The following is a 12,200-nucleotide window of genomic DNA, read 5'->3' as shown; positions in this document are numbered from 1 at the left end:
GAGCAACTGAAGATCATCCTTGTAAGGGAAGAAGGGTGTGTAATCTTCATGCTTTTTTCTCCTAAATCTCATCCTGGTTAGTAGATTTATTCAAAGCATTCCTCACTAGGATCCAGCATGGCAACCTTCAGCATCAGTGAAAATGGGAGATAACTACTGGTTACTGGTTACTACTACTGGTTTCAGTTTTATGTCAATTGCCTCCTAACCATGGGCAGGTCCGTAAGCGACAGGACCATGAGGCAGTTCCAGGGTCACTGAATACAGGCCTGCACACATGCAGACTAGAAGCTTTATGGAGAAAATATCTGTCCTGATCATCTACAAGGGACAAAATTCAGTGTCTAAACATGGATGTACATTTTGCACCAGAAGAGTTAACAGCTATGGTATTTAGACCCAGACCCCCTTGAGTCCAGGGAAAAGCAATTTTGGACTAAGAGACAACACAACTCTATTTCCAGTTACATCTGCCCAATTCGCTTACTTTGAGCTGGTTAGAGAAGTTGTAATGTTTTGTTTGTTTGAGCATCATGATGCTCAATGCTTGATCATCGAGCATCATGATCCTGACACAAATGACACAAATCAGCACAGTCGCAAGGAAATAAGCAAGAAAGACAACAGATACAGTCTTTAGCAGAATGCTAAAGACTGTCCCCAACATATATGGTGACATTTTAAATGTCCGATTCACTTGGATAATTTCCTGTAGGTTCTAGAGCTATAAAAGGAAGTGAGGCAGAGAGAGGTTGAGGAAGAAAAGAAGTTCTTACCATGGATGGCTCATGTCCTTGATTTGCAAAATCAGCCAGAACTCGCCACCTTTGCAATCCAGTTGAGGTGGCATTCAGCATCAAAGATGGGTTTTCACATGTGTCACCATTCTGGATTTATCACTGCAAAGGAAATGAAAATACAATAATGAGCAACCTACCTTGTGGACTGAGACCTAATTATGCCTCTTTCTCCACAAAGTAAGTGGGAAACACACAAGTTGGAAAGATATCCATGGAGCAATTAAACACGCACTTGTCAACACGTCACAAATACTGTGTTTTTACAGTTGAAATGAAAACACAAAATGCCATCTGATTGAACTTCAGACTAATTAGCACATCACAGCACACAGCCATGACAAGTACCTGTCAACAGCTATCAGCACAGCAATGACATTTTCCACTACAAATAATGATATCATTTTCCACTTTGGAGAAGTAATGCTATTTTTTGTCTTTTCAAAAAGTGACATTTTTTATAACAGATACAAATACATTCTCCACAAAACAAGATTTCATTCTGCAACGTTAATGCTCAAACAGAATTATTTTGCAACCAAGCTTTAATTCCATATGCAAAAGTTAATGAACCTCTAATTCCACATTGTAGCTGGAGGAAGAGGAGGATGCAGCTTGTGGAACACTGTCTTTATTAGCCAATGGCTATTTAATCCCAGAACACTCTCTCTGTAAACCTAGATTCATAACCAGCAGTGCTCTGGACTTGTACTAAACTGGGAAACTGTTTCTTCTGGGAAACACACCAATTTAAGAAAAATATCCCACAGTCAGGTACTGTGGGTGGTTTTCCGAAGTTTGCAAGCAAGCTAATAACATCAGCTTTGATGTGCTCCAAGAGTAACTCATTAAGAGAAAGGTAAGGAAAAGTAAAAAAAGTTTCTGTAAATTTTTATTAAAGTTTTAAACTGTTCTACTGGTCTGTTTTCTGTAAACAAGTTGGTTATTAATAGATGTGATTTAAAATGCAAGTTGAATTGCACAGACTGGCACACTCACCCTTTTTGGGTGGCTCTGTACAGTTTTATGCTTACTGACTATGACTTTAATTAACAAGTCATATAAGCTTAGACTGTTTTATGTCTTTACAGTCCATTAAAAAATACAGTTTCTTACTAGGAACAACAGACTGAAAAACCCTACAAGGACAAGTTTTGAAAGAAAATCTGGAATAAATCAGTATAGTGACAGCCTTGAGTACCCACAATAGGGCAGAACTGGGAGGAGTCAGATCCCTTATCTGATGCAGCAAGAGTGAAATCACTGTGTTGATTTGCCTGATAGAGGATGCAGTTTTCCAACTTGCAGGACACCAGGCCTTCTTCTTCCACCCTGCCTGTGCTCTGAAAGATCACAGCACAGGGAAGCACCATGTGGAGATAATAGATCTGCCTTCCAGAGCCTGAGGCTTGGGTGGCAACATGGAATAGCCACCTGGCTGAGCATGCTGCCCAGGCTGAGAAGGAGGGAGGTAATTTAGGGGGAGTATTCCTGCATGATGCTCTGATGTGACACATAGTTTTGCCTTACATGAGAGGTAAATCCATTCCTGTAGCTATTCCTAACTTGACTTGTCTGTCCACCAGAATGACAGCTTTTAATGGCAACTGGAATAAGATTGGTGCCATCACAACAAAAACTCTCAATTTATATTAATGGGATTAAGTAACTGATTTTGGATATGTCTCATCTCCATTCAAAGCACAGAAATCCTCCTCCACAGAAATATGTATCGTTTGTCACAGTCCAGAGCAGTCAGTTCTGTCAAGTCTTCATGTTCCCTAGCGTGGGATTTGGCTCTTCATGATTTTAGCCATTAAAAAGGCAGTTTTTCATCTTAAGTGGTAGTGACGGCTTCTGGTTTTGTTTGTTTTGCTGGGTTTATCCTCTCTCAGGAAGGAAGGGGAGAAGATCTGAAAAGAAAATCCACCAAACTAAAAAATAGATGAATGCAGGACCAGCTGGGGAGAGGTCCCTTCTCCAGAGAACTATGTAAGCAGTGAACTCAGAAGGTTACTGAGCTTGCAGTCTCCAGTACAAATCACCCTTCATAAACAATTATTGTAATTCTTCTGTGTCCACAGGGTTTGGTGTCATCAACCAGGGCAGACACATGGGGGACTCCACAGCAGCTGTGCATGAGAAAATTCACATACAGGACCAGTGTTAACAACTCTCTCAACTGAAGTATCTTAGACAGGATAATGCCATTTTTACATACCAGAGACATTGATTCAGCTCATGGCACCACTGGAGGAGAGATGAATGTTCTTCAAACAGCAGTATGAACACATCCTGCAATAACTGCACAGTGCTAGAACCACTCCAAAATGGAGACAAAACACCTTCATGTAAACTGCAGGTCTAACCACTTCACTAAAAAATTATTAGCTAAAGGTTATATAAGAAAACCCATAATGAATATATAGTGATGTTTCCTGTAGGATTCCTGCCCAAGCTTCCACTACTTCCTCCACCATAAACTACAGTCAGATTTCACTAACCCCCACTCTGTATGCATACAATTAATCTCTTTTTCAACATAGGTGTATTTTTAGAATATAACATACCATGACAGTGACTTACACTTAGTTATGTGTAATGCAGAAAACCTTAGCCTTCCTTGACTGCTTCAGCCATAGCTGTTCTATGTGAGAAATGGTGAATCCTTGTTCCTTGTTTGCCTTCTAAAAGCATGCTGAGAGAACCCCACAAGACAAGTCTAAACCAATAAAAAAGTGATAAAGAAGCAAAGGGAGAAGAAAGACAGGCAGATTAAGGCAAAAGTAAATATGTATCAACTCAGAGTGTTAAAACTCTACAGCATTAAAATAGGTGTTGGTACCATGCCCCCTTTTCTAAGAAAATCAGTAGCACCTCACATTTCCTGAGTGCATCGCTTTTCTTCTGTCTTATTTGTAGGAGGCAGCATGTCTAAATAAGGCACTACTTTGAGGTGCTTTATGGCAACTTTCCCACTGGTTTTATTTTCAGGCTGCTTTGATTTCCACTATGACTTCACCTGTAAAGGTACTTCACAGTGTACACAGCAGATGGTTCATGTATACATCCTCAGACTAGTCAAGAGTCTAACTCTTGCTTTCACACACATTTTTCATTTTTAACTTCCTAAATTGAAAGGCACCCATACACACAGCCACATACCCCAACATAATTCCCATTGAGTGTCCCAGTCTAACAACTGTGCTTTAATTTGCCTCAGGCATTAAAAAGAGCCCAAGAGCTGTCTGAGCACTGAGCTGTGGCTCCCATACATTTTCCATTGTTTTCTTTTAACATTGTACCTCAGATAGCAGAGAAATAAACATAGGCTCAGTACCCATCTGTCAGACTCATTAAAATAACACATTCAAAGGGGTTAGCAGCATCACTGCTTTGCTTCCTCTTCTGGCCCTGCAGTAAGAGCTGCTCAGAGTGTTCATGGAGGGGGGGGGGGGGGGGTGATCTGCAGAAATAGCCTTGACATGCTGCCTTCACCTATCCCAGCCCTGTGATGAGTTCTGCTCATCAAATGTCCTCCAGAAATAACCCACAAGTCTATTGTTGAAGCCCTCAGGGAGACTACTCACCTCAGACATGAGCACCTTCCTACCTTCCCTGGATTGTAGCTGACCCTCCCCTAAGAAATCACTGCTCCAAGAAAAAGCAAACACCTCCACAATCAGGATTACCTACCCAACTTCAGCTACCAAAAAGAAACCTGGAGGACATAAGCTTTAAATGTGCAATAAGCAGCCCTTTTGGCATGCCATGTTTGAGTGACGAGTGCAACTTCAACAGTTTAATGCGAGTGTAAGCCATTAATTTAGCATGGTTATTTTTAGCAGCTGTAGAGGTAAGGAAAAAATGGTGCTTGCAGTGCCAAGAAAAACATAAATAAGGGTAATGTGGACTCTCTGTATCCTCTCTTGTACTGGCACCATGGTGCTGACCTGCCATGCTCTCTTCCATACACAGCTCCATTGTGGCCCCCCACACCCCAGAGGAAGTTAAAACAAGTCATGAGCTTTAATTTTCAGATACACTTGTGGTGTTGGGTCTACGAGACACCTCACGTCATGCAGTTTCTCTCTCTGTATTGTCCCTCCCTTCTATGATGTAGCAACCTCAAAGTGTCACCCAAGAGAAAATATGGCTGCAAAGAGTGTGGAATGAGTTGCCCCATTCCACAGTTCATGTATATGTATCTGTATATACATATAGATATATGTAATTGTGCAGAAGCTCCAGAGTGTGAAAAGCTACTCTGGGTCAAACCCAAAAGCGAGTCACCACTTTTGCCTACCTGGCATACACACACTTCTCATCGTGGTGGTCAATTTACACTGACATTAAGAGGGGAAGAAGATCTTCAGGCTAAATGTGTTACCATTTATTTTTGAAAGCAGGTGAAAAGGGCAGAGCTTAATTTATTCTTTGCCCAACCTACGATAAACCCTATCTTTATGGAAAGAATCACTTGATGAGACAAGTATATACAGAGGAAGGAAGGATCTGGGATTTAGTGGCAGATTTGTCACTATAGGCCTACGCTAGCTTCTGTTGCAGTCTAGAGAAGGGGATGCATACTTCTTTGGGCTCATGATGGCCACTTGCAGCAGGGAATGGGCTCACTCAAGGAGTGTGGTCACATCACAGCCTTCTTGGCAGAAAAACATCCCTTGTTGGCACCTGATGGTCAGCCAACTTGATGGGGTAGGTCAGGAGTCACTGGTGGGGCTGGGCAGGGTCAGTCACAGAGGTTTGCAAGGGGAAAGGAAAGCCTGCCCTCTCTGTCCTGATATACACCCCACTTGGTGCCAACATTTTTCATGATTTTAAGATGCAGAAGTGCACTGGGAGAACTCCCTCAGACAAGTCTGTAATTAGGAAGATTTCTAGCTTCTAGAAAAGAGACATAAAAAGAACAATTGAATGAAAAAGATATCATATGTGTAAAGTCAAATTCAGCACAACAGAATTTGTCAAGAGCGTTTGGCAAATAAAAGGAAAACAAACATATTTAGATCTGCAAGCTCCCACAGCACCCTGTAGGATGGGCCCAGCTGAAGGACAGCCCCTCGCTGCAGAGGCCCTCCTGCGTTTCCCAAGCTCCATGGAATCTTGGGAGTGCTCTCAGCCATACCACCACCACCCCCACCCCAAGCCCTCTGATACCCATCACAGCATGTGACTTGCTCTGTGTCTTTGCCTTTCCACACTGGCAACCCTTCCTGATGGATGCCAAAGCCCTTGCTCTACTCCCACCCCCCACCAGCCGCACCCAAACCAAAACCCCAGAGGCACAAATGGTCGTCTCCAGGATGGAAATATTTCAGGAGCATTTTGCCATTTTGTGCATAAAGAAGGGAGACCAGTGGTGTGGCAGATCCCCTGGTGCCTTCTTTCTAGGTTTTTTCTTTGTACTTTTCAGGTTTAATTTCTCTCTGGAGGCCAAGCAGGCCTTGGCAAGAACAGTTTCACATTATCCCACACTGAAGACAACTGAGCAATCAGAAAAGCCGATCATCAAAGAGAAAGGGCTTCTGAAACATCACTTGTGATGTTACGTTTTAGTTAAATGGTATGCTCTGTCTCACCCCTTGAAAATGTACAGTTTGTTCCAAGCCTGTGATCCTCCTCTGATCTGTAATCCCATTGGCCCAAGTCTTATTCCGTGCCCACTTTGAATCTCCCTGTTAAGCTGTTCGAGGGAGCCCTCTTAGCCCGTTGCTCTCTCTTGGCCCCTTTTCTCCCTAGGCTCTCCATCTCTCCCCCTTTCCCCCTTAGAAACCATGCTGCTCCCAGGGGTGAGACTCCCAATATACTCTCACCTAGTTAGCACCCTCAGAAGCTTCCTGGAGTCTCCTTGCCTGCCTGCTGCTATCAGGGAATTTACAGCTTAGGTGGCCCACCAGGGACTCCCTGGGGAGCCTCCCCCCAAATGAACAGCAACAGTCACTCTCGGCAGGGCTGACAGTTTCCACAAACATTTATACCCTATTTTGACCTGAAAGGTGTCTATTAAGTCTTGTGTAAAAGACTCAGCCATGTGGTTCCTTCTGGCACAGCCAGAGGCAAGATCATTAACAGGCTTTATGAGTGCAAGGTCATCCCACACGGCACAGCAAGACCCTGTCATGAAATCTCCAGCATTCACGGCATGTCCAGAAAATCCACCGTGTCTGGCACAGGTCCTGCCCAGCCTACAGCTCCACAGCAAGGGAGCCTTCTGCACTGGGGTTCTGGACAGGCAGCAGGGCTCAAAGGAGGGAAAGTGGGATGCAAGTTGGAATACAAAACTTACAGAAAAGTTGGGATTGCTCAGATGACTCACACCAAGGGGAGAGGGGTAAAAAAGAAAAAAATCTGTGAGCTGCCAGTGAAACTCTATTAAATTCCCTATTCAAATCTGTGAAATTTCCTGTCAACATTTGTATCTATAGTATCTGAGGATGATTTCAACCCTCATGTAAGAGCATCCGAAAATGTTAATTACAAATCAATACAAGCAGAACATAAATACTGATTAGCTTAGTGAATTTTCTAGTATGTGCTTCCAAAGCATGCATTACCCCAAGCATGCTTAATTTGATAAAAAACACCGAATGCTTAGCTTTGGCATTTAATAAATCCTTATGTGATAATATATTATTATATAATAATAATTATATATTATATACTGTATCATCATGCACAGATTACATAAATACACACCTGAAAATGTCTTCCTTATGGAGGATTAATGGAAAAAACTCTACCAAAAAAAGTCTCACAATTTTAAATTTTAAGTAAAAATAGAAGTAATTAAGCCCAGTGTAGAAACATGCATCATAAATGATGACACAACCCAAGAATAGATATGTGTACGTCTAGCCTTGCAAAGCCAAGCTCATACATATCTTTATTTCCTCCAGGAAATAAAGGATCCTGATCTCCAGAACATCTCTTAGACATCTGCCTGAAAATGCTGATATCCATGTGCTTAAATATGAGCAGCTATACTGCCCAGCAGCTCAGGAACCGGCACTCCTGGGTTTTCAGAAGTGACATGGATGGCAGCTGGTGCAAATAGTGTAAGATTTGTTTCCTAATTATCTTTTATTTTTAAGTATGTCCTTCTGAAATATTTAACATGCAAAACAAATGTTCATGAAACAGCCCCAAACCCTGTTTTTAAGAGAAATATCTACCCTCAAAGCGCAAAAGACAAAGGCAAATCAAGCTGGGTTTATCACGGTGCCCTCTTCTGGCCCTTAAAAAAACAGTCGCCTTGCTGTCACCGGGTGTCTGCTTGGAATAGGCATCACAAGGAGCATCTGATTGTGCAAATGGATTTATTTATTAAACTGGCCAGAAAAATACCATCACAGACCCTTCCAAATACCATACAAAACACGTTTAAAAATTCTTCAGTTATGTACGGGTTTATAAAAATAACTAACAACACTATTTTAGAAATCTCAGTAGAAATACAAGAATTTGTTACCAGGTATGAATTTAGGCATGAGGCATTCTTCCCACATGGCTGGGGAATTCACCCCCTGTTCACACTGCACTACTGAACTTCCAAGAACCATTTAATAAAAGTAATCCAAATCTTTCTGCTGAAAGAGAGGGAAATGGAAAAACAGATCAAAAAACCACATTCATCTCCATTACAAAGAACCACTTTTGCCATTTCTTGACAAGTAAATATGCAGCTTATCCAGCACAGGAGGGATATTCAAGAATCTGGTATTTTCACTGAAACCTCTGTTTTAAAACTATTGTTTTCTTAATTAAATATAAAACATAGCACACATTGAACTAAATAGAACTTTTAGACCCTATTTATACATAACAGATTTTTCACTACTGGTTTTTGGAGTTTGGCTGGAGGGTTTGTTTGGATAGTTGTTTTGGGGGGGTATTGTTTGGTTGCATAATTTTTTTTATCCTAAGGGTTCACTAATCTCCAGGAAATCTCAATACTTTTGTGTTCAAAGTGGCCATTTGAGACCTGAAACAATGCAGCTTATGACAGCTCACCTGGAAAGAAAGAAATTTACTCAAATTTAATGAAGTTGCACAAAGTTCTTGGAAGGACAGTTCATTCAACATTGGAATTCTGTCAGCTCCAAATCAGATTCATTATAATCACATAAGCTTGAGAAAAAGCTAAAATCATCACATCTGCATTATATGCATGATTTCAGGGAAGAAACACAGCAACTTTCTGTATCAAAAGGCCTTCATAAATTATTTTCCTTTCTCATTGAGAAGAATGTTTTCACAAATAAGGCTCTCTAAATGAAAAGTCACAACATAGTGAGTTTGGAATACAAGAAATATGTTATTTTAAGTGGTACTTATTACAGGGACCTGTTGAAGGTCTCCATGGTGAGAGAAAGACGAGAATCTTGTTTCTTGAATATCCAGAAGGCTGGATTTATTGATATATGATATATAACACATTATGACTATACTAAATAGAATAAAGAGAGAAGTTGCAGATGCTTGCTAGGCCAAGAATAGAAAGAAAGAATCTATAACAAAGTTGTGTCCAGGGACTCTGTCGCTAGCTTGCACTTGTGATTGGTCCTTAATTATAAACATAGAAACATGAGCCAATCAAGGTGCATCCCATTGCATTCCACAGCAACTGATAACAATTGTTTACATTCTCTTTCTGGGGGCCCTCAGCTTCCCAGAAAATGCAGAAATCTGAAAGAAAGGATTTCTGTGAAAAAATATCTGTGACATCTCACCTTTCTAAATTTTATAAAATAAAAGAAAAATGCTGATGTGAAACGAACAGGAAATTTCTTCACCTGTAAAATATACAATACTAACAAATCACTAAAACAATCTTACAATCTCAGAAAATGCAAAAAACAATGCAAAGAGAATTCAAGTCCAAGCAGCTGGGTTTCAGGAACAGTCCAAGAACTGAAGTTGTTTCCCTTGGAATATCTGAGAGTCCTTTTGGTCCTGAAACAGACTTCTGCAAAAGTCCCATCAACAGTTATCAAAAACACATTGACAGTCATAACACAATTTTAAACAATTTCAAACAATTTGAACAACTTTGGAATGTCCTTTTCTGGCCCTTCAATGCTTCAGAGCTGCTGCCCGCTATTTTCAATCTTTTTTATTTAATTTTAAATTTTTTTTTTTTGATCAAAAAGCAAAAGAGCAGCAACTGAGCAGAGCAGTGCCAGAGAAGGAAAAGCCTTGGGGGCCCTGGCCCATGATGGACCAGGAACCTCCAAAACTGGCCCACAAAGGGGGACCAGGACTGGTAGGAGGAACCTCAATTCCCAGAAACATAATGAGGCCACGCAGTGGGCCCGGCCCAGCAACTTCCTGAGCCCAATGGCCCAGGCCAAACCCATAAGGAAGGCTCTGCATTCCCGCAGGCCTGCACCCTGCTGCCAGCACAATGGCAGCACAGGTAGTGAGAAGCTTCCTTTCCCCAAAACCACTGAGGCATGCCAGCAGCAGGGAAATAGAAGCCTTCCCCAGAAATGCCATCTGGGGTCTGGAGATGTTTGTTTCCCACAGCAAACCAGCTATGGTCTCCTCCAGCTGTGCCCTCTCCCTCTGCACTGCAAACGCAGCAGGTGTATCTTCCATCCACCCTATGGCATCACCCCCATCACCTCCGGCTGGGGACCAGAGGCAGAACTCTCTGGATGCACCTGCCCCCCCATGCCACTAGGACGCAAGAGAGGCGGCGGCCTCCATGGGACAATCCCCAAAAAACCACCCCCCAAACCGCCGAGAATGCTGATCTTAAAAACAGGCAGCTGGACTGCCGCAACAGTCAGCTGGCGGGCAGCCCCCGCTCCATGGAAGGAGAGACCAGCTGCCGGGGCCGCTGCTGGGGCAGCCGGTCCGGGATGGTCTGGGCTCGAACAAGCCGCTGGTTCCAGGGCAGTCTCTGACGCCGACACGGAGGGCAGAGCCTCTGACAATGGCAGAGCCGCTGGGACGGCCAGTGGAAGCAGCGGGGGGGAAGCCGGAACCTGGGAGGGAATCACGCTGAGTGTAGGATCAGCCACGGGCTGCCCCGAGGTTCCCGCGGGTTCGGGGCCGTCTCCAACACCGTCCTGAACAGGGACTGTCTCGGCTTGAGGCGGTGAGGAGGCTGATGGAAGCGACGGAGGGGCCGAAGGAATCTTCTCCTCCGCTGAGCCGGAAGCTGGAGACGCATCGTCATCGCTTAGCAACAGCTCAACCACAGGAAGTGCCTCTTCTGCAGTGTCAGACGCAGGCGCTACCAGGGGCGGGGAGGCCGGTGAAGCCGTGGGTGGGACCGCCTGGAGAGGCGGAGATGGGATCGCCTGGAGTGACAGCGCTGGCAGAGGCGGGGAAACCTCAGAGACCGGTGCCGCCCCCATGTCTGAACAAGGGGGAGTCTGAGAGGCCAGCTGTGGCAGCACCGCCTCCTCCCATCCCCCCGGAGAGAGAGAAGGGGGGGAGGAGAAAATCCCACTGCGCAGGCTCGGGAGAAAAAATAAAAAAAACTTCTTCACGCGGCGAAGTTTCAGCCCCCCCCGCCGTGAAGCAGGGGGGGCTGGGAAGCAGAATCTCATCCCCCACCGGGTCTTCTCCCAGGGACGGTGGAAATGGAGCCTGCCCATAGCAGTCAGAAATCCATTGAAAAGTAGATGCTATTCGTTTCAGAACTGGGAAGAGCTTTATAAATGCTGGGTATACAGGAGGCAAAAGACGCCCCTCCCTCCAGACAAACTGGATAATCGAGTCCAGGCATTCCCAGACAAAAACATCCAAAGCGTATAGGACATCAGTAAAGAACCCAAAAAAGCTTTGCCCATCGAAAGAACTCACAGAGATCTGTTTTTAACAAAAAAAAAAAACATCTTCTCTACACCAATGTTGCCAGAGGGCAGTAAGTTTCTCCTCTGAAAGAGTAAAACGAACCTCTTCCTCCAAGGCATGTGTCTGCCATACGAAAAACCACAAGCTACGAAGGGCTGGTTCATCAGGAAGGGAAAAGCAAACAGTATCTTTTGAAAGAGTCCAGCTTGCTCTGGCCAGCTCCACGGGTCTGCTGCTCGTTCTGAACATCTTCCTGAAGGTTTTCCAGAAGAAGGTTCTCTTTGTGGTCAGCCTTGGCTGTGAACTCTGTCCAAATCAGGATCTTCAGTTCTTCAGCTCCTGGCTTGAATCCACTTCTGTGGTCACTTCAAAGCAACCATCAAATGCTACGCATACAGGATTTTTACCCAGTACAGCAATTTTGCTCCTCTGGTCTTATCAAATTAATTTCTGCTCTGACACGAGGGGTCACCAGATATTACAGGGACCTGCTGAAGGTCTCCATGGTGAGAGAAAGATGAGAATCTTGTTTCTTGATCAGAAGGCTGGATTTATTGATATATGATATATAACACA

The sequence above is a fragment of the Ammospiza caudacuta genome, chromosome 5 (genome assembly GCF_027887145.1).
Source record: "Ammospiza caudacuta isolate bAmmCau1 chromosome 5, bAmmCau1.pri, whole genome shotgun sequence".
Classification (NCBI taxonomy): domain Eukaryota; kingdom Metazoa; phylum Chordata; class Aves; order Passeriformes; family Passerellidae; genus Ammospiza; species Ammospiza caudacuta.
Note: the sequence above shows the minus strand (reverse complement) of the source record.